The 18,605-nt window shown below is 47.0% G+C and overlaps 2 long non-coding RNA genes across 5 annotated transcripts; both read right to left on the bottom strand.

The window, feature by feature from the left end:
• Nucleotides 1–255: 255 nt before the first annotated feature.
• Nucleotides 256–14,983, bottom strand: LOC106631062 (uncharacterized). Of its 4 annotated transcripts, none has more exons than XR_008733703.1 (6): nt 14,828–14,983; nt 11,791–12,249; nt 9,699–9,994; nt 7,784–8,080; nt 2,166–2,391; nt 256–1,000 (listed from the first exon to the last, which is right to left on the bottom strand). It is a non-coding gene; the product is annotated as an uncharacterized LOC106631062 (long non-coding RNA). The 4 variants fall into 4 exon arrangements; XR_008733704.1 differs by lacking the exon at nt 256–1,000 and adding an exon at nt 9,435–9,574 and having other exon boundaries at nt 1,010–2,391; XR_001334505.3 differs by lacking the exon at nt 256–1,000 and having other exon boundaries at nt 1,010–2,391.
• A 10-nt stretch (nt 14,984–14,993) lies between these two features.
• On the bottom strand, nt 14,994–16,875 carry LOC129736693 (uncharacterized). The gene is made up of 3 exons (XR_008733705.1): nt 16,727–16,875; nt 15,908–16,179; nt 14,994–15,776 (listed from the first exon to the last, which is right to left on the bottom strand). It is a non-coding gene; the product is annotated as an uncharacterized LOC129736693 (long non-coding RNA).
• Nucleotides 16,876–18,605: the final 1,730 nt, after the last annotated feature.

The raw sequence follows: 18,605 nt of genomic DNA, 5'->3' as shown, positions 1-18,605 counted from the left end.
CGAAGCAGGGATAAGTAAGCCCTTTCCCAGAATCACGATTATTTTTTAACTAAGCATCTAAAAAAAGTTGACAGCATTTCTCAGATTTTTCACATCTTTCAAAGTATCAACATTTCAAGTGAAGTTGTTCAAAAGTGTCACTACCAATAATTTCAACTTTCTACTTAAAAAAAAAAAAGGTAGTTACAATTCACTTTGACATTTATACATATAAGAAATACTCCTAAAATTATACCTATTTCCCTGGGGGAAAAACCCAAACCTCTAAGTTTCGAAGTCACGTTTGAATTCAAATTATCCTCCTTTTCATATGTAGAAAATCCTGGTGATTGACACAGGGTTTCAAACATTTTGCAATGAGCCTTTTATGAGGCGAAGCACAGGCAAAGAAAAATCTGCTTTTAAAAAAAATCTATTTTTACCAGATAAAAACAACACTACAAAAAAGATGTAATGACACACAACCAGCAGAGTGCGTTCCAAAGGTTATAAAATACCGAGGCAGAGCTTGGAAGAAACAAAGCCAGAACTGGCATTTATCTGGAAAATAATGATATCTGTTACCGGGCACCTGTTTATCTCTGTTTTCCTCTTTTAGGGAGAGTTACCCAACTGCAGTGTTGCTCTGGTTTTCCTCACTACAGGTCACTGCCATGTCGTGGGACCGCAGACCAGAGCCACCCCTGAATAATTCCCTAAGCTCAGCTGCAGAGAGCTGGAACATACGAATTACCTCTCTATTTATAAGGTAATAGCTCTGATGGGATATTCAGCCTGGAGCAAAGTTGTGTTAGTAAAATCTGGCGTTAGAAGACAACATGGCATCTGGCAGGTGCAGCAGAGTTCGCTAGCCCATCCTCGCTTGATCACACCGGGACATCCCAGGAGCATTCCCAGAGCACCACAGAACATGCGCTGGTTTAGGGTCTTATTGAATGTTTTCCTCTTTATTAAAGTTTGCAGATATTCTGCCTCTTTGCAACCTCCAAAATCTGGCATCCTGGAAAAAAGTCAAATGCAAGGCAGAACTGCTCATTAAGGTGGGCTGGTGCAACAAAAAGAAATGCAAATTAGCCCTAGAGAGTGCCAGAAATGGCTCACCAGGCCCTCCGGATTGGCGTGCAGGCTGGGGAAGCCCCCCAGCCCCCCTGCAGGGCCAACAATGGGCCCGAGATTCGGGGAGGGCAATGCAAAGCAGGCACAGACCCGAGCGCTGCCCTGGCTTCCAGCTGCAGGGACCTGCTGCTGGCCCCGCCGATGGAGCTAATACGCTGTCTCCTGGGGCTCCATCGCTGCTTTTTCCTGCCAAAAGATGATGGCAAGCAAGAAGGGAGCCTTCAGATGTTCTTGGACAAAAAGCTAGGACTGGCTCTCTCAGGGAATTTGCCAAGTGGTGAGATATTTTTCTTTCCAGACTCCAACTTGCTTTTGCCAACAAAGGAGAGGCAAATTGTTGAAAGGAATTAAAAATATCTCAAACACTACCAAGCCCCTCAAGCCTTCTGTCTTCAGATAGGTGTCCTGCTCCCACCTATTAGCCAGGGCCTGTACTGGCTGCCAGGAGCAGAGCTTTTCAGTCCTCCTCTGCTGGGTAACATGCTAGAGAAGAGAAGTTTCCATCCTTTTCTTTTCCTTTTTTTTGGTTTTCTTCCCCTTTTCCTTTAAGCCTTCCCCCCACAACCACAGCAGCTTTACTGAAAGGGCAGCAGTACCAGAGCAGCTGAAAGGAGGCAAAGCCCCATGTGAAACCCATCACCCACTTTCATGCCAAGTCATCCCAATTTTATTTGAGATGGCTCCCAAAGAGACACTCAAATTGCTTTTTCAACTTCATTTGGAAAGCTAAGCAATCCCAATCAAAGGCTGGAGAGGAGCGCTGCTGGCTCATCGGGGAGGGGAGAGCCGCTGCACAGCTGCAGTGCCCTTCACCCGCTGTTGCCTTCCAGGCAGTTACTGGAGTGGACAGACGAAGCCAGGCAAACAGATAAATTCTCAGCTTGGGCACACCTCAGCACACAAACTGCACCGCTTCGGCTACATGAGGGGGTACAACCTTACCCACAGCAACCCATGCAGTTGCACATCTGCTACAGCAGCCCCCGTGGCACGGTTGCTTGCAGTCCCTATTTCAATAGAGCGTGTTTTCAGTAAAAAGCATAACCTACCGAAATAAATGACTCCGGCATAAGCACAAGCAAAGAAGTACCGCAGACTTTGGCATCAGGGCCGTTCCAGTCCCTGCCACTGGGCAAGCTGGTGCAAGTGCTGCAGCTGGGCAGAGCTGGTGGCAGCCGCCTGGGTAGAAGCAGCCAGCGTGGATCTCATGGACCGACATACTGGGCACCAGATGGTTTTACAACCATCCCAAGGCAGCTTCTGGATGAGTTTTTGCTAGGGAGAGGAAATAAAAAAATAATAATAATAATTTAAAAAAGAACATTACTGAGAGTTGCAATATGGCAGGTCTTGTTAGAGGTGCAGATCTATAGTCCGTGATCACTTTTGTGTTTCACTCAATTTCTTCAGCTTCGGGCTGCGTGACACATCCATCCGCTGAGATGGCAGCTCCTCCACTAGCCCTGCAGGACAGTTATTTGCATTTAACTAAACTACAAAAAAGTCAAAGGCGGCTATTGACACTAGCTGTCATTTCAGCTGAAGGGCCAGACTACACAGAGCTGGTGGAGGGGAACTGTACGGGATATTAAACAGGCCACTAGGTTTCAGACATCGTCTGCTGTGTTTTGAAAGGCAGGCCTCCTTCACCCAGCAGCGTTTCTCAGGATCCCAGCACAGCTGCACAGGAGCTGCATCCCCAGCTGACACAAACCAGAGCTCTGCTGAAGTCGGTGGCACTGCACCCACTTTCTCCAGTCACAGGATCTGGCCCCAAAATCTTCCAGCTCAGCATCCTGTGATCCTTACAGCACTCTGCTTCTCCCAAGACAATCCAAGCCTGGGCAGGAATGCCCTTCTGCTCAAGTCAAAACATTCTCAATGTTGTGATTTTCCACCTATAATTACCAGGAGATTAAATTCCTTCATTGTGAACAAGCATGATTGCTCCTTTAAGACGCACTGATGTGCATGCTTTCAGAGAGGGAAGACCAGGGGAAAGGAGAGAAGGAAAGAGGTTGAAAAGGAAAATCTAAACAAAGCATTGATTTTCTTTTTGGAACTGGGTTGCAGTAACCCAGCAGACTGTCGGAATTTGGTATATCCCTTGGCTCAAGATCAACCAGCCCAGTGGTGGAAGGTGAAATTAAAGCCATGTTCTCCAGCAAGCAAGACAGCTACTCTCCATTCAGCTTTCCACAAGAGACAAGCTTTATTTGGAGGCTGTGGAGCCACATACTCAGCTAGCACAAAGCGGTGCCCTTTCACTCAAGGATCCAGCCTGCCCGGGGGTCAAACAGACCTTTTAGAAGTGGAGCAGATGCTTTTGTTTAAGCAGCTCGGTGGGAAAGGTCACAAGCAAGTTGCTCCTTATCCTCCTGTCCTCCACTGCCAACAAATGTATTTGAAGGTACATAGGCTGAGCTTCCTTCTCATAGTCCTGCCCTGGATGGTTGCCTCCAAGGAAGAGTTTAAGCCTCCTGTCTGAGCTCCAAGGCAAATCAAGGCCATTTACCAATTTTATTTTTTTAAAATCTTTTTTGCTAATAGCACTGTGAATTACAGCCAGCAGCAATAATGAACTCACAAGATAACGCCCCTGGGGAGAGCGCAAGGAAATGCAGGGCCAGGATACAGAAGCTCTCATCAGGCAGATGGAAGGCTCACTAACGAAGAGCTTTGCAGCAGGGGACGGTTTGGATTCAAGCAGACCGATGGATTGAGCCTTTTACGTCTCATACATTTTTTTTCCCCATGCTTCCTACAGGCAATTCTTGCCAGAATTTTTCGGACTCCACTTGGCGGAGAAGTGTTTAATCAGCATTCAGCCTCTTTACGGGGCTGTCTCTGAGGGAACAGATTCAGACGAGCGATAGCAAGTGGTAATTTTGGCTGCTTAATCTGGATTGATTCATTTTAACAGTCTGCTTAACAATAGATACCATGTGGCCATGACCAAAGAAGTTTCATGGTCTTTACTGAGATTTAAAGTAGGTGTGAAATGCTTTAAAAATGCATCATTACTGCAGGAGCGATAAAAGCTTCATTGCCCTAATGAGGAAAAGGATTGGCCCAAGTTCCAGAGTGGTTAATGCTTTTCTCTGTAAGGTCATTCAGTGTCGCCAGATTACTGAATTTCTCTTATAAGGTTGCCGAGGAAAAGATGAGAGTTTGAAAGTTCCAGATCCTGGAGGCAAGTGATAGCATGCATCATGCATACTCTTCTGAACTGCTGCACCACCTAGGAAGGAGGAGTTTAGGTCTTTTGGCCTCGGAGCATGACCTATGTAAGGCAATTCAACTGGAGGACTTAACAATTTCAGTAAGAAAGACACCTCTTCGTCCATTCCATCCAAAGCTCATCCTCCTCCCAAGCTTTTAGCCAACACTCAGATGGGCAAAATGTTATGCATCTGATTTTAGCTTTCATACTGCATATATTATTCTTGCATTGCTTTGGATTTAAAAAAAAAAAAAATTGAGACAAACAACCATAGAATGCCTTACCTCACATTATAAAGTATGACAGATGTGTTTCTGTAATACATTTTGCAATTCAGAATTGCAGACAGTAAAGGAAAAGGTTTTGAGATGAGATAGTAATAAAATCATTTTGCATTCCCAAACCAATGCATGTGCTGGTTTTAAATTACATTTTTTAAAAGTGATCTTTACTCCAATATTAAAGTGGGCTATTATATTAGTAACTGAAGGTCCACGACCAGAGCTGGCTCAGTTACCAAGATTCCAAACCACAGTAATGCCAACATTTTTGGAAAACAATGTCATCCTTAGTCCAGCTCAAAAGTAATGAACTCTAGCACTGAAATCATACTGTAGAAGTTTGGTTTTGAGACAATACTGCTTTTTTCCAGATGATGTAGGATCTTCCCCCCTCAACATCCTTGCCCATTGCTGACCCAGCCTAAGAAACAGCTACAAAACTGATGCCTCATGTTCTCGTGAATGGCCACTGCAGATTTTGGGTTGTTCCTGGTTCAGGGTGACTAATGCATTTGCAGTGAAATAGCTGCATGGTAGGAGAGCATAAGGCTGCATCCAAACCCTCACTGGCTGTGGCTAGTCCATGCATTGCACTTTGGGGATTACAGTTTAAGGTCCTAAACATCAAGGCAGTCCTATATTCCTACCTTACAACCTGTCCTACTGGAAGGCGGCTTCAAAGTTTTCAGGTTAGCTGATTTCCGGGGCTGTCTGGTCCCAAAGGCAGCTGTCTTTCCAAGCTGCAGAGCTCAGTTTGGCTGGGAGACGCCTGACCTAGGCCGCCACATCCTAGGACATTGCCTGGGAAGTTCAGACCTAGGAAGTCCATCAGTGCTCCATCCCAGGGTGGCCATGCAACAAAGCCACCTGACAGCTGAAGACCAGCAGTTCTCCGATTTCTCCTTCACACAAGTTGCAGTCTAAAAACTTTGATCATTACCTTCATGACACTTAACGAGGACAAAGCCTGGAACATTTACCAGAGCATTTCCAGTTTTTTATTACAGCACCGTTTAGGTATGAACTTCCCAGCCTACTCTGAGGTTAGCAGCAAACGCCAAACCTTGGTGACAGGGCTGGACTTGAAATCCCTAGTGCTCATCCACCTACAGTCATTCCAGTTCTTTACACATAAAATCGGTGTCACTCCAAAGGCACAAATTATAACCAGGTCAGTCCCTATCCACCAAGGGGTTTCTTTTACTACAGCCTAGCCCTTGCACTTACGTGTGCGTTTTCCCCATTATTTCTTAGAAAACATGCGCAGAGCACACACACATGTGTCAAGAGAGGAAAAGAGGACAAAGGCATGAAGGAAGCCCATCTCCAAGAAATCACTGATTAAAATTGCTCCCAAGTTCCCATTTCCTCCACAAACAGAACAGCTTGTGAAAGTCCAAGTTGGGGCGGATAAAGTATCAGCCACGTGCCTGACTTACAGCACTGGGACTGAGGTTTGGGCACCACTTCAAGACTTTCCCCTAGGAGTCTATCCAAACCCTCTTTGCTTCTGATGTGGAATAATTTGGAAGTGTTTTTAGGCTGCCGGCTGGGATAATACAAGGGCTATTGTAAACACACATGCTGCCAATCAGCACCAAACCCACACAAATATGGTCTGTACACATATAAATAACTAGTACATATTCCCTTTTTTTTTTTTTTTTAAATAAATGAATTGAAATGTTAAATTAAAGAAAAAGATGAAATCACTGAGCAGGTCTTAAGAGAAACAGTGATTGTTTATGGAAAGAGTCATGTTTCAACTAATTTTAATAAATGAAACTTACTTAATTGCAGGCTAATAGATTTAAAGAGCTACAGCTAAGAAAGAGCCGTAACCAGCTATCATCCAAGTGTGTGCAGTGAAGCAAGAACATAATTTCCGTGGATGCTGTTTCAAAAGTACTGCTGCTAGCCAAGAAAGTTTGGAAACGTAAGAGAGCATAACCAGGGCATGGAGACCCGCACACGCTCAGAAATAACCTGCTGGAGTTACATGACCCAGCCTGGAGCTCTAACCCTACGTAACTGTTGCTTGTCTGATCTCTGCTTTGGGCGAAAAAGAAGAGAACTGCTGTTTCAGGGTCATGGCATTCTGGGATAATTTTGCTTTTCCCCACTATGGTGGCCAAAAAGAAATTCACCTCACCTGTGAGACGTCCCAGCTGGCTTGAATGTAGAACAGTCTTTTGGACCTGCCCCAGCTTTCAAAGGCAGGCTGATAGGAGCCTAAAACTGGGTGTCCTCATAGGTGGCCTCAAGGAAAACCATAGCCAGATGTTTACACCATTTGGGCATGGCCACACTATGAGATGGAAAGGGCCCTTCCCTAGGATTTCCAGGTAGCTCTTGCTGGCTCTGGTCTACCTCATGCCATAACATCCATATCCTTTATTATTTCTCAAAAATTCCTCAGTTACCTCTGGTATTGCCCTCTACCAGCAGGTCTGGGCAAGCAGATGAACCAACTCATGCCAGCAGGTGAGCAAAGAAATCAGAGTCAGGGACCTGCTGCAGCTCAACCTCCCTTCCTTCCAAAAAACTGAGCATTTTTCCTTTTCCATCTCCTCCGAGAGGTGTGATGTGACAAAGGTCGACACACCTCACATCAAGGTTGCTATCTACCATGGCAACTGCTATTCCTGCAAGGAATGAAATCTCCATATCTGGCCTCAAAAGGACTAAAGAGCTCCAGGCATTTCTGTCCAGCATGCCAAGCCTAGGCTGGGATTTAAACAGCAGCAAACCAGTCTTTCGGGTTTATAGATGTTGAGTTTTCATGTCTTGCCACTGGATGGATTTTGAGCAGAACCATTCCACATGTTGGTGGGGAAAGTGAACCTCAGAAGAGGGATGAAGGGAAAAAACATAGCAGAAAGTCTTCTCTGCAGTTATAAATCCATCTTGCTAGTAAAGGAGCAGCATACAACTGTGTTGTGACTGCACCAGCTGCAAACAATATTTCCCTGAGTAGGAAGCAGCTGGAAACTGAAGCAACATTTCATGTGGAAAGGCGTAAGTTCTTTGCTCTTCCACCACCAGCAGTACTTTGACCATCCTTGAAACAATGCTTAAAATAAATTAAAGGAGTTATACAGCAGATATCAAAGACCCATGTAAGGGCTGAAATCATAGAGCTTCTGGGTTGCATCCCACTTACCAGGCCAGAAGAAGGGCTGGTTAGAGCCCTCTGAATGAGAAATCTTGTGATTCCTGCTCCAGGCTAGGCTGACTTTGCAGGAAACAGCAGTATGCTGACACTGTCATCTTAGAACAGCTTTGTTGTAGACTTGATCCAAAGCCTGTTGCAGTCTGTGCCTAGACTTCGTCTGCTGCAGCAGCCTCTGGGCAAAGCAATATCACCAACTTCTTCTGGCTCATTCATGGAGATGGTCTGATATATTTCCCCAAGCAGAAGACTGGTGCTGAGACTCCACCGGTCACAACCCACCACCAGCTATTGTACAAAGGAAGACAAAGTTCCTGATGTTAGGCACACTTAACACAACATGCAGAAAAGGGTGAAAAACAATTAAAAGACCTAAAAAGGCACTGAGGGAAGTTGACAGCATGAATTTTGCATTTGCTCATCATGCACAATGCTTAGCTTAATTTAATCAAGACAGCCGCTCTCTCACTAGCCTCCCCCCCCCCCCCCCCCCCCCAGTGGGATGGCAGGAGAATCAGAAGAGTAAAAGAGATAATTCGAGGGTCGAGGTAAAGACAGTTTAACAGGCAAAGCAAAAGCCACGCACACAAGCAAAGCCAAAGGCAGCATCCCCTCACCACTTCCCACCGGCAGGCAGGTGTCCAGCCAACCCCAGGAAAGCCGGGCTCCATCACACTTTATGGGTACTTGGGAAGACAAACACCAACAATGCACAAGTGCACAAACACTTTCAAGGAGAACCTGCGTTGGGCTGAACACAGGATCCTGAGGACTTTCAGGGAAGCATGACAACTGCTCTAGAAAGTGGAAGGAAAGCCAAAGACAGACAAGGAACACACAGGCTGGAGCTGGGAGAAGCAGCAGGAGGCAATGATCCCTGCAAAGCCCTCATTCATTTGGGCTTATAAATAGAAACATTAAGGAGACTCTTTCCAGACTTCAGTGACTTTTTTTTTTTTCTGTGTGAGAAACATTAGGAGGACATGGTCTGCAAAGATATTATCATCATCCACAGAAGATAAGGAACATTGATTCAACTCAAGGCTCAGGACAGCTGAATATTGGACAAGCACCCTTCACCAAGCCAAGGTTTAGAGACGGTGGGAGGGGGTGGATGAGGGTTCATGCACGTCCTTTGAAGGGCTGATTAGCAAAAGAGCCCAAGAATACTCTCAAGGATGGAATAAATTAAGACATAGATTTTCTTGAGATGCCTGGGCTGCTCTGATTTTATTACATCCAAAGTGCTAAGAAAAGCAAGGTGCTGCCAAGATTGCTTTGATATTCATGTGTTAAAGGTCAGAGAGTTGCAAAAATGTCAGTTTTGTAGGTTATGAACATCTGCAGCAGTTATAATCAAACTGCATGCAACGTCTAAAGCTCTCCTTATGGTTAAGAAACAAGCAAGAACTACAGCAACGGTGTTACACACAATTTATAGCACCCATCAGTACCAGTGTCTGGCACTAAAGATATGCTGCAGCACACAAATAACACCTTGCTATTTGCAAGGCCCATTAAGCCTTGTCTACCCTCGGATGAGGGGAGATGGTACAGTTTGTTTGGTAAAATGAGCTAGAAATGCTGATCAGCTGAGGAAGCCCTTCAGGCTTCTTAATGTTTTGGTTCCCTTAAGGCTCACCTCCATAAGAGGTGTCACCAGGATGTTTCTTCTCACCTATGCAAAGCTGTACCGTAATGATATGCCAGACGAGCAGTGAGATGGTGACCTCCTCACCAATAGTCAGGAGTCAGAACGCAGAAGAGGCCCTTGTATAAGTTCTTACAGCAACAAGATAAAAAAAAATGTACTTCTAATTCCTTTCAGAGCTGCCTTGTCTTGATAGAGAGCAGCAGAGATGACGGTCGGGTTCCTGCTGTTCCCAACAGCCATCCAGTTACTCACCAACAGCTGAAAAGTCACAGACAAGGGACAGAAATGGATGTGGTTTCAGTCTCTTTTTCCTGCAGTGATCACTTTGCACGATCTCAGCTCCGTTTCCCCGCCTCTGTTTCTGCTGGTGGAAGCCCTGCTGGTGAGGACACCACTAACCCTGCTTCAGTGAAGCCAGGCTCTGGCTGAGGTCATTCCCAGCTGGAACAAGTGATCCTGTAACACCAGATGCACATATGAGGAAAAGAAAAGCAGCACTCCTGCTTCTTGCTCTGCCACAGACTTCTTGTGGGACCTTGGGCACGTCACTTAAAGGAGAATGTGGCCAAGTCAGATGTGTGCTAAAAGGGGTTTTGGGGTTTGTTTGTTTAAGACATACTTTGGCAAAAGCTCTCCAGTTTTGCAATGCATTTTCAGCTGGAAATTTCAATCTGCAAAAATCAATATATATCAACATCAGAAAATCCCTGCTCAGGTCTAGTTAACATTATAATTCCAATATGAAGGGGGTTGGCTGCATGGAATTCAGTTTAGACAAAAGCATATGTGCTTCCACATCAGACACTGCTCCCTCTGAAACACACAGAAATTCCCCCTGCCCGTTTCCAGCTTCTTTGATGGTGCTTTGGATCACAAGACCTCAGGCCAGCTGCAGATTACAAGTCCTGACCCCACTGCCAGGTCTTTCCACAACATGAAAGGGAGGAAACTCTACCAGTAGGAATGCAGCTAAAAACCTTAGCTTGGAGCGAAAAATACAAAAAGAAAGATCTGCCTAGGGAAAAAGCATCTGGTTTGGTAGCAGGGTGGAAAGCACAATTCTTCACACTGCTGTCGCATATTTCTCGCTGCAGAGTGAAACGTATCCCAGGAAGCAAGAGGCCAGAACCCCAGTCAGAAACATTTTCACAAGATATCATCAGAAATCCATAGTCTCAGCATACCAGAGGCACATTCCTTCCCACTTCACAGTAAGGCATTGCCAGCCATATAGGAAAGAGTAAAGCAAATAAAGCCAGCTTGACTTGCATATGGGCCAGGGTTTCAAGAGCTGGATCAGAAATTAGTAGGATCTGCACAAAAGCCATGTAGCTAAAGCCCCGTTTTGAGCAGAATAGCTCCTCAGAAGCACCCACATGGGCTGCTCAGCCAGCCTTTTGCCCCACACTGTGATGACAGCAGGAGCTGTTCCCCCCACCGGCACACCTCCACGGTTATTAGCAGCTAGTAAGCCAAGTATTCCCAGGCTCATCATCAGAGGAGCTGATGATTCTTGAGGGTCTTTCATGGGTTCAATAGCATTTAAGAGTTTGGTTTGCTTTCGATGTGGAGAGTCCAAGCCAGAAGTCTCTGTGGCTTGATTCTGGACACTCCTTCTAGGGGTTCATGAATGGTGCTGGGCTCTCCAAAGGGGAATCATGACCCAGCGGGCAGCCCCCTTGTAATGCCCTGGGAGAGGCCAGTGCTCCAGGTGGTAGGATGAGGAGGAGGTGCTGTTTGCTTTTCTTGCCCATCAGTCTCACCACATTTTTATTTTTTTCCCACAGTAGCCTAGTTTCAGAGGTGTTGTGGTGGGGATCTTTCAGGCTGGGGAACAAAAGGCAAGCAGCCTATGTTGCCTGTTCCCTTGGGCAAGAGCGGGGAGAGTGAGGGCTCATCACGTCCTGCAGCTCCACGGCCTATGGATGGAGCCACAGCTGGATTTACAAGGAGGTCTCATCCTATGAGTTTATACTGGGGAAGCTTAGCCTTCAAACGGAGACATGCAGGAGCCTGATTTCTCTGCCCTGTTCAGCCTCGGTCAGTAGACAGACTCCAGGATGTTGAGACCAATGCGGAGGTAGGACCTTAAGCCACCCTAGAGACTCCAAGACGAACCAGGATGAGTAGAGGTACTCACAGCATCAGCTGGGAGATAAGTAGGGAGGCCTGGGCAGTTTCCAGTTTTGGACTTTAGACCCTCATTTCATAAGGCTGTCTCTAGAGAGGGTCTGTGCTGAATCACTGTGTCTTGCAGAACATACACCGAAGCCGCTGCTTTGGTGGTGGTTTCATCTGAAGTGCTCGCTGGCACTGCTAGAGAATAAAATATCTTAATGATTACCTGCTCCAAAGGGTACAGTCATCAACTGTCGCTGGATGGAAAGTGAGGGTCCTCTGTAGTGCGTTGAAGCCTTGTCCCCTTTCATCTTCTGGGAGAACTAGAGCTGAGCACAGCACCAAAGCCACTCATAATACTTGTTTCTATTCAAGTTATCATCCTAGAGCTCACATACATCTGGAAAAGAAGAAGAAGAAAAAAAAAAACCAAAAACAAAAACCCCCAAACCAAGAAACAGACCGTACTGAATAAGACGCCCTCAATCTGAGTCACCGAGTGGGATGCAGAGGAAAAAACAGTCATTTGGAGACAAGGTAAAAGGTGATGTGCCAAGGAACTGTGTAACGAGCAAAACAAACAAACAAAAAGAATCATACCCCCCGGGGAAGCTGCCTGCCTGGAGGTACCCCACAAATCACAGCTGCCCACGATAGCTCAGCTATCTCTCGACGTCCCTGTAACCTACAGATTCAAGACATACAAGCATGTTTGGATCTCCTGGAAGAAATTTCAAGGCTCAGCGGTGAATATAAATCATGTCTTAAGGCACTTACGCTGAAATGTCCCCAAAGCAGTTCATGGTATTACAACACGGCACTCTCCCCTTGGCTTTCTAATAGGATACGTGAGTATCTTAGGCTTGGAAATGTAATCACAGTGCATCCCTTAGTTGCCCCAAGGGTCTTCAAGAGGTAGCCATCCGCCCAGATCAGAAGGTGAAAAGTCAGCTTGCCATCACTTGTAGAGATGTCATTTCTATGGGCTGCTGTCAGCCTACCACCCCAGGCAGTGCTTAGCAATAGATGTCACCCCAAACACAGCTATGGGCTACTTTCTGCCTAAAAAAACCACCAAAACAACACCCGTTGGTGAGGGGTTTTTTTACATGTTAGTCTTAAAAAAATACAGTTCTTCACTCCAGGGCAAATGAAAGCTACTGAATCAAAAGCATTTAAAAACTTTTCTGCTAAGAGTTTCCCAAAAGCCTTCAATAGGGTCAACTGAAATAGCTTTTGGTTATTGATTGCTGTGTTTGTTCAGTTAGTCCAGCCAACAAACAAACACTTCAACTATCTGCTTCAACATTTATTTAATCCACATTTCTTCTTTGGGAAAGCTGCACAGTCCTCAAGCAGGTATCCTTACTAATTAATATAGGGGCATATTGCCATGTTCTCCAGCTCAGCAGACTTTGCATCCTCAATGTTAATAAAATCTGTCAGACACTATCTGCTTTTGTTAGCTATTACTCTCATCCCTAGGGGACTTCTCTCTTCCCTTTGAATCCAGCAGAACAAGTCCTACTGCCCATAGATTTATATGGAGGTACATCAAGTTCTCCTTCCATGGAGGGTTCCAGTACATAGGACTGTATAATCACTTCCACATGAAGATCTGTGAAAAAAATCTATTCTCCGACAGAGCCTTCCACAGAAGGATTTTTTAAACTGCCTCCAAGCTGCTATTAAAAAAAAAGGGCAAAAAATAAATAATTTATGCAAATGATGAAGTGTTAACAGCTCTTGCAATATTTGGTGCTTTTCCCAAAGCCACAGCTCATGGGGGTAAACAGCAGAACTCAAGTAATTGTGTGTGCTCCTGAGCCTTGCATTTGCAAAAAAGAACATTTCAACGGTCCCAGAAACAGGTTAAACAAACATTGATGAAGAATCACACAGGTATCACTGAGCTTGCCTTGGAATGAGAGGAATCTGCTGGATGGGGTCTCTGGTGCCTATTCCAGCGCTATTTTCTCCAGTCCTTTGTAAGTCTTTGTTTCCGAAAGTTAAAACCTCACTGGTTTTAGCCAAACTCTCATTTTATTCAAGGCATGAAGGGAACAATATTTATCACTCCAACAAAGCAGCCAATTCTCTTTCCTCCCTGCTCCCATTTTTGTCTTCTGCCTCTAGACAAGAGCATCTCTTCCCTGTGCTAATTAATAGATGGATAAAGGCTTACCTTAAGGTTGAGAGTTTTATAGAAAAATTAATTACAGATCCTGACTTTACAATTACCAGTTGAGATGCTCACATTATCTGCCATAAGACCTCCCCAGGCTTTACCTGGCTAGAAAGAAACTTGCCATGTGCTGAGACATGGCTCCAAAGACTGGAATGAAAGCTGAATCTCTAGGCAAAGAGCATAGGAAGGGCCACCAAGGACCTCCACAACGATGACCCATAGCTGGGTATTATCAACAGGTCAGAAGCAGAGAGAAAAAATAATAGGTCAGATACATCATAACGTACTTACCAAACTCTAAGAGAATGGAGACTAAGACCGTAAGAAAATAATGAATCTACTACACTGACAACATGACACTCAGCATGTGCTGAGTAGCTGTAAGTCTATCAACCAGGCTGAGACTGGGAGCAATTGGAAGAAGATGCAAGGTCACAGCAGAGGGAAAGCTCTGCTTCGGCAAGACATCTGAAAACACTAATATGCAAACTGATGTACATTCTCAGCTCACCCTTTGGACCCAGCAATACGGCGTGGCTTAAGAAGATCAAGACCACTGCGCACTTACATCTCTAACCTACAAACACTTACATACACTCTTTGGTATTTGCTGAGCTGGTGCCTCATGCTCCCCATTCCATAAATCCTCCTCCCTTTCAGGCTCAAGTGATGGAAAATGCTCTCTGAGCACACAAAATACTCACTGAAGTCAAAGGGGAACTTCAGCTAGAGAAGTACAGGAGAAAGTCACAGTCTGGAGAATACACAGGACTCCTCATTTATAAAACCAAGGTTTTAATAACTAGGAGATGTAGACAGAAACATCATATCGGCACTGTGCAGCTGGAGTTGCGTGGACTGATCTGCACGGGTTTTACCAGCACCCAGGGAGCTCGCACTGCCAGCTGCTGCAGCCTGGGACATCCTTGCACTACGTGGTTTTACAGCCCATGACACACCTGGAGTCTGTTCTCTACAGACAACTTTGGGCACACACATGACTTAGAAAGCAGTTTAAAGTCAACACCCTACCTATACCAGTTTATACAGCAGGATAAGAACTGCAGTTCATTACCTGGTACTAATTCTCATCCGTGCCCAAGGTGCTCAGAGCAGTTGGGAACACATCTCTCAGCTTTAAGAGCAACCATTCATTAAGGATGAGCTGGTTGGTCCACTGTAGAAAAAGCTGTATGCAAAGCTTTGCCAGCCAATCCTATAAATCAACTTGCTGGAAAAATTACAAAAAAAAAAAAAGGCAATTAAGTGTCATGTCAGCAAACAGGAATTCCTCACACCATATACTCCCAAGCCATTTTTACAGTCCTTATTAGAGGGCTGTTTGCTGTGGATAAATCCTTTAAAACTGTCTTTCAAAACTCCTATGAGATAAAAAAAGAAAAAGTTCCCAAGTGACTGTCATAGGAAAACAAAGCAAGAAAAGAAGAGGAAACAGCGAGTTGTGGACCACCGTTGGTGGGCACTTGAATAGGAGCCCTGTGCTTGACACTGCCGTGACTTTGAACAAAACTGAAGTCAAACAGCTATTTGTCAAGGGGTACAAATGCACACAAGTGGTGAGAACCTGGCCCTGCTGTAAAAATGTGTCAGGGACTTTTCTGTAGGGCTGTGCCGAGCCCCCTGATGGATCGTTGTACTTGGAGGACAGCATTGTGAGCAGCAATAATAAGACATCTGGTCCGTTCTCTTTCTGAAAGAATATTTTGGCTCGCCTGAAACCACGTGAGCAGCTCCTTGTACAATGGACAGCCGCAGCGTCTCATCGCCACCGATCCGCAGCGCCGGGTCCATCCTCCCCCGCAGCCAGCAGCATCCCTCTGATCTCAGCCCCGCCAGCCCAGCTCCATGATGTGCAGCCAGCATCCGCGTGCCCTTCACACCTCTCTGTCTAGATGGCTATGAAAGCGCTGACACTGCATCATCCATCGCAGCCTCCATCACCCCAACTGCATCCCTCCTTGGAGGTCTTGCCTGTTCCTCTTGCACGGCCACGCAGCAGTGAGCTGGAAGAACTAGGCACCGGTACCAGCTGTTTCCATTCACAGACTTGCCCCAGCAAAGGGGACAACCTCTGAATACGAAGGGTTTCTCAGACATGATGCTCAGGACACCACATCCAAGCTGACACACTCACAAGCTTATGCAGCACGGCCCCTCTGTGGTAAAGCTGCCCTGCGGACAGGGGACCACAGCACACGGCATCATCTCCCCAGCCAGAGAGGGAAGGACGTGCAGCAGGAACGCGAGGATTTTAGCAAACTGCCAGTGCAAAGAGGCTCCCCATCCACAGGTAAACCAGCTCCTGGGAAGCCATCCGCTTTCCTTCCCATGCACAGGCAGGACCAGAGGCGGCTGGCTCACAGACACCATCCCAGGGAAGCAGGCATAAATTATAAAGCCTGATTTCTGTAAAAGGTACAAAGTTTCGACAGAGAGTTTCAGTTCTGAGCATATTTTACTCTCACCAAAAATAAAAGGAAGAAATAGGGACTTAATGCACTAGACAACCCTTCAGCAGAGCTTTCAAGGCACCGTACACCCTGTGAGTAACGAGGAGGGTGAGGGGAGCTGTGAGCTGGCTGGGAATGCACTTGAGACATAAAGAAAATAAGGGAAATAGAAGCAAAGAAAGCAACAGCAAAGTGGAGGAAGTAAAAAGAAGGACGCCTCAGTGCTTCAAATATTTCAGAACAGAGGCCTCACTTTCCAAATAATGTTTCAATGGAGGAGGGGGTAGACTGGTGTTTTCATTTCATTTTCACTTTGAAAACACCGTTTTCCCACTGAAGTGCAGATTTTCCCCTAAACCATTTAAAAAGAGAGCATGCCTCGAAGTCAAAGTTTTCAAAAACACATCTGTTCAAATTTATAAAGCCGGGGTTGAGAAAGCCCCCAGCAGCCCCTTGCCGAAGGCGCCGTGAGCAGCATTTCCCAGCACAGCATCCAAACCCACCCCAGCACCCAGGCACAGCACGGGAGGCACCAGCACCCCGCAGCACGGCATGGCAGGCACGCAGAGCGTGCTCCACCAGCTCAGAGGGCTTCGGAGCTGACACAGAGACCAATTTCTTCCGCTCCAGCCTTTGCCACGGACCCTGCCAGTGCTGGGAAGAGAGATAAGGAGCCGTGCTGCTGGCTGTGCAGGGGGTGATAAATGGGCTGCTGGGTCACACAGCCCCCGCGCTCCCGGTACTGACCACCAACACCTCTGCAGCTGCTGGCTCATCTGGAGAGCGTGAGGCTGCCCATCTTTTCGTCCTTTTGCAAGGAGCCAAGCAGTGCAGGCAGCCACAGGCAGGACGTGGGTTTAATATCAAGGGAAGAGGGATATTGGCTACTGCTGCCTTTTTCCAGCTCCACCACGGCTGTGCTGGACCCCAGCTCGGTACCCAGGGCAGGCAGATGGCTTTGTACAAATAGCTCATGGGGGAGAGGTCTGGAAATCTCTCCAAATCCCCCGCCAGCACAGCAGCAGCCTCCCCCCGCCCGGCTGGCAATTGGCACCGACAGTGTCGTGTGCCCTGAGACGGTGCATGCACTGAGAGCTTTTGCCTGCAGCTGCAAGGGGCTGGGAGGGGAGGGACACAGCCCCGGGCATGGGGATGGTCCCCATGCTGGCAGCTGCAGCTGACAGCAGGGATGCCCAGGGGAAGCAGGTGCCCCCTTCCCAACGGCTGGGCAGGGACTGGCACCCAGGGCTGATGGTGCCTTTGCAGAGATGCGACCCGCTGGCTGGGTGCCCACAGCCAACGTCTGATGCCCTGACAAAGGAGCCGTCCGTGCATCCCCAGCAGCACTGGCCAAGGGGGGCTCAGCTCCGGTGCATCCCACGAGGCTCCTTCACCCATTAAGAAAGCTAACAGAAGGGACATAAACCATCACCTACATGGCAATCAGCTTCACAACCCTATAAAGCCCTTCACATGTTGCTCAAGTTAGTGGCTCCTACAGGATTTCTTCTCTGGGGACTTCTCTCCCCCAGCCACACGCACCAGTCCCCTTCACAGCAGCGCAGCTGGCACTTGGGGTCTGTGTCCCCAGCTCTGACCCTTCCCAGCGCGGTCTGGCAACGGAGCCAGCTGGCTCACCAGCACCCCAGATCCGCTCCTAGAGAAGGAAGTGTGCCAGGCACAGAGCTGTCCCTTGCCACTGCATGGTCCCCACCAGTGACCTGCACCTCCCCTTTCTGAAGGCTGTCCCAGTCTGTCCGCAATGGGGCAAGGACACGCAGACCCTCCCAATTCCCTCCCACTCCACCACAGCTCACATTCTGGGTCCACAGCATTCCCATCATTACCTGTGGAGACCTCTGTTCCAGAGCCATCCCAGCCTGTAAAAGCATGCGTTTCAGATAATGCATAATGCAGCTACCAGACCCCAGTTAGGTGGCACAGTAGCTGGCCAATGGCCAATTCTAAGGTCCATGGGTTTTGCAGTGCAAAGGAGTCCTTTGACGTTCAGTTGAATATCTCTAATCCAGCATGTGGAGCAAACACACCATGGTCTTTAAATGCATCCAGAATGGCTGATGGTTTTCTACTGGGAAGATGTGAAGAGGGAAGCAGTTCATCCCAGTCCACTCTGCTGTGCACAACCTGTGCACATTCCCGCTGTTTCAAGGAAGAGGTTGTGCTCTCCCTTTCCTTCTCACCAACACCCTGTGCCTCTGGTCTCCCCTTCTGCTCTTTGCCAGGTGCCAAGAAGGGCTCACAAAAGCTTTGTTTTTCCTTTACTTTCTTTTTCTCTTCCCCACCCCCACCCCCCAAAGCTCCTTGCAGCTGCTGCACAGCAAGCTCAACATGCCAGGCTGAGCAACCTACGATTTCCCTAAC

Source organism: Falco cherrug, chromosome 8, assembly GCF_023634085.1.
Source record: "Falco cherrug isolate bFalChe1 chromosome 8, bFalChe1.pri, whole genome shotgun sequence".
In the NCBI taxonomy this organism is placed as follows: Eukaryota; Metazoa; Chordata; class Aves; order Falconiformes; family Falconidae; genus Falco; species Falco cherrug.
This window is presented reverse-complemented; position numbering and strand designations above follow the sequence as displayed.